The sequence below is a fragment of the Mustela putorius genome, unplaced genomic scaffold (genome assembly GCF_011764305.1).
Source record: "Mustela putorius furo isolate JIRA1106 unplaced genomic scaffold, ASM1176430v1.1 tig00003927_pilon_pilon_pilon, whole genome shotgun sequence".
Classification (NCBI taxonomy): domain Eukaryota; kingdom Metazoa; phylum Chordata; class Mammalia; order Carnivora; family Mustelidae; genus Mustela; species Mustela putorius.
Window position 1 is genome coordinate 4,095,110 of NW_025422072.1, and position 4,504 is coordinate 4,099,613.

The following is a 4,504-nucleotide window of genomic DNA, read 5'->3' on the forward strand; positions in this document are numbered from 1 at the left end:
GTTGGGAAAAATAAAAGAGAATACTAATAATTCATAATATGTGAAAATAATATGAAATTCAAATACCAGTTTTCATAAATAAAGTTTTATTACAATATGGCATTCTAACGTGTTTATACTAACTTTCTATCATTGCTTTTGCATTACAACAACAGAATTGAGTATTTGCCACTGTGGTCTTACTGTTCACAAAGCATAAAGTATTGGTAATCTGTTCTTTTTCAGAGAAAGTTTGACGACCCTTATTCTCAATCAGCAAAGGACCTTGCTAGGAAACCAAATAGACTCTCACATATGGCTAATTTCATATTTTATAGTCCTACTCATCATTTCATCCTTAGGTAAAATTAATTCTCATTTGTATGTATTTCTTCTATCCTCTCCACACCATAATATAGTCTGAGCATAAGTTCTATGCCTCATATGTTTTCTAGTCATTTTTTTACCATCAATATTTCTGTAGCCCTTATAGTTCATAGACTTTCAACTATTTTAAGCAGACATGTAAATAGCGTATTTGATAACAGTGAACACCATACTTAATGGCAAGAATGCATTATCTTCCTATTCATAATTTCACCATTGATTTTTAGATGTAGTGTTCTCACAAAATAAGTCTGAATAAATGATGAATAAAATGGAAAATTTATTTTAATACACTTCATTTGTTTATCATATGTGTGTTTTAAAATTATACTTTGCTATCTTCTTATATTTATTTCCTATTTCCTGAGTTGTGGTGATAACTATGTTATCAAAGTAATTTAAAACTATACAGAAGAGTAGGAAATTATTAATTTATTTTTCCAAAGGCTTCTCCAGTGGTCTCTCCACTCTTGAATTAAAGAAGAATGAATATACTAGAGAGAGTTCAGCACCCATATTAATTTTCTAGATAAATTGGTGTGATGTAAGGAAAAACACCTTTCCTAGGTTTTGTACACTGTAGGGCACATTGCTTTCAGTCCTTCATTGATATGGGGGTTGAGTGTGACCAGCATGTCAAAATTAAAATTTTCAGGCCATTTTCATCCTTTGATGGGTAGCACTGGAGAAAAGAGTATGGCATTTCCCCATCACATATGGGAAATGAAAGTATTAGAACATTAACAGAGCATGTGATAAGAGATGAAGAATAGAGTAGCCTTTAAACAAGGTTCCATTTACAGTTTTCTAAAAATGGAAGAAAATTATGGTATCTGCAGTAAAATGAGGTTGTGGTGGCAGAATTTGGACCTAGTACTTAGCCACATGTGGGAACATTTTCACCAGAGCTTCCTGAATCTTGCACTTGTGTTATGATGGACTAAAAAAGGATATTGTACAAACTGATATATTTCTTGAAATACTACCAAAAAGATAGAGGAATTACTTTTTGAAATCACTTTTTCCCCAGAGAGTATTGAGTTTGAGACTGCATGTTCCAGAGGGGAAAACAGAAGTATATAGCAAAATGCGAGTTCACTAAACAGAAGTGGGGAAAAATGTCCTAGTGAACTTACTGATTAAACTTTGTCTTTTCTTCAATCTGTTCTAATATATACCTGGTTTTGAAAGGAAATGGAGGTGATTCTGAAAGGGAGGGAAGGTCCATGAAGGGACTCGTTCAAGGCTCCGGCACTTTTCTGCCATCAGGGCCTGATGTACCTGCTCTTGGAAAGGATTTAGAATGAATAGAATAGAAAACATAGGAAATGTTATGTCATGGATGTGAGAAAAGGACTTTGAGCTGTGGTAAGTTTAAATCATTCACATGATAAAAGGTGAACACTAGAGACATGTTTAAAAAAGGCATAAAAAAGTTTAGGAGGACCAGCACTGAGGACTGTTCTTGGATGTAAAGCTCCATGGAGTAATGATTCTGTGTGGTGTGGTTTTCCTTTCCTCCTTCCCTTCCCTTCCCTTCCCTTCCCTTCCCTTCCCTTCCCTTCCCTTCCCTTCCCTTCCCTTCCCTTCCCTTTCCTTTCCTTTCCTTTCCTTTTCTCTCTCTCTCTTTCTTTCTTCTTCTTTTTTTTCTTTCCTCTTTTCAGGTTTATTTAACTATTTGAAGGGGGGAAGGACAGATGGAACGAGACTCTCTAATTGACTCTTCAAAGCAGGGAGCCCCACTGGGAGCTCCATCCCATGATGTGCTGACCATGACCTGAGCCGAAATCAAGAGTGGGACACTTAACTTACCATGCACCCATGATTTTCCTTGTCTTAAGAGAGTACTGAGACTGATAGCAATGTGTTAGCACCACTAGGGTGCTGTTGACTTCCTGTTCTTACTTGCAAGATTAAAATCTCATGTGCATTTGCACATGCACGCATATGCACACGCGCACACATGCACACACACACACACACACACACACACACAACCTGGTTAAATTCAGAGTTTAAGACAAGCAGTAAATAACTCAATGTATATTAAGATGACATTTGACCTTTGAGCCATTACTTGTATTTGACACCCCAAGGGCAAGAAGCCTCTGGAGCACCTGGTTCCATGATGGTTACACACATGTATTTATTTATTTATTTATTTATTTATTTATCTATCTATTTATTTATTTATCTATCAAAATGTATCAACTTTGGTTCAAATTTTTTTAAATTATTTTTGTTGTTGTTGTTTTTAAAGATTTTATTTATTTGACAGAGATCACAAGCAGGCAGAGAAGCAGGCAGAGAAAGAGAGGAAGGGACGCAGGTTCCCCACTGAGCAGAGAGCCCGATGTAGGGCTTGATCCCAGGGCCCTGAGATCATGAGGCAGAGGCTTTAACCCACTGAGCCACCCAGGTGCCCCTTGTTGTTGTTTTTTTATTAACATATAATGTATTATTAGCCCCAGGGGTACAGGCCTGCGAATTGCTAGGTTTACACACTCACAGCACTCATCATAGCACATACCCTCCCCAATGTCCATAACTTAAGCACCCTCTCCTTACTCTCTGCCCCTCGGCAACCCTGTTTTTTTTAGAGATTAAGGGTCTCTTATGGTTTGTCTCCCTCCTGATCCCGTCTTGTTGCATTTTTTCCTTTCCTGTCCCCAAACCCGCACATTGCCTCTCAAATTCTTCATATCAGGAATATCATATGATAATTGTCTTTCTCTGATTGACTTATTTAGCTCAATATCATACCCTCTAGTTCCATCCATGTCATTGCAAATGGCAAGATTTCATTTCTTTTGATGGCTGCATAGTATTCGTGTGTGTGTGTTTGTATGTGTGTGTGTGTGTGTAGACCACTTCTTTATCCATTCATCTGTTGATGGACATCTAGGTTCTTTCCACTGTTTGGCTATTGTGGATATTGCTGCTATAAACATTCGGGTGCACGTGCCCCTTTGGATCATTACATTTGTGTGTTAAGGGTAAATAACACCAATAGTGCTATTGCTGGGTCATAGGGAAGCTCTATTTTCTACTTTTTGAGGAAACTCCATGCTGTTTTCCAGAGTGGTTGCACCAGCCTGCATTCCCACCAACAGTGTAGGAGGGTTCCCCTTTCTCTGCATCCTAACCAGCCTCTGTCATTTCCTGACTTGTCAATTTTAGCCAGTTTGACTGGTGTGAGATGGCATCTCATTGTGGTTTTCATTTGTATTTCTCTGATGCCGAGTGATGTGGAGCACTTTCTTATGTGTCTGTTGGTCATCTGGATGTCTTCTTTGCAGAAATGTCTATTCATGTCCTCTGCCCATTTCTTGATTGGATTTTTGTTCTTTGGGTGTTGAGTTTGGTAAGTTCTTTATAGATTTTGGATACTAGCCCTTTATCTGATATGTCATTTGCAAATATCTTCTCCCATTCTGTCAGTTGTCTTTTGGTATTGTTGACTGTTTCCTTTGCTGTGAAAAAGCTTTGATCTTGATGAAATCCCAATAGTTCATTTTTGCCCTTGCTTCCCTTGCCTTTGGCAATGTTTCTAGGAAGAAGTTGCTGTGACTGAGGTAGAAGAGGTTGCTGCTTGTGTTCTCCTCAAGGATATTGATGGATTCTTGTCTCACATTGAGGTCTTTCATCCATTTGGAGTCTATTTTTGTGTGTGGTGTAAGGAAATGGTCCAGTTTCATTTTTCTGCATATGGCTGTCCAATTTTCCCAACACCATTTGTTGAAGATACTGTCTTTTTTCCATTGGACATTCTTTCCTGCTTTGTCAAAGACTAGGTGACCATAGAGTTGAGGGTCTATTGCTGGGCTTTCTATTCTGTTCCATTGATCTATGTGTCTGTTTCTGTGCCAGTATCATACTGTCTTGATGATGACAGCTTTGTAATAGAGCTTGAAGTCTGGAATTGTGATGCCACCAACTTTGGATTTCTTTTTCAACATTCCTCTGGCTATTCAAGGTCTTTTCTGGTTCCATATAAATTTTAGGATTATTTGTCCCATTTCTTTGAAAAAAATTGATGGCATTTTGATAGGGATTGCATCGAATATCAAATTCTTAATATACCTTTTTAAAAAATTATTTTATCCTCAGAATAGTCTATGAATCTATGAAATAAGAA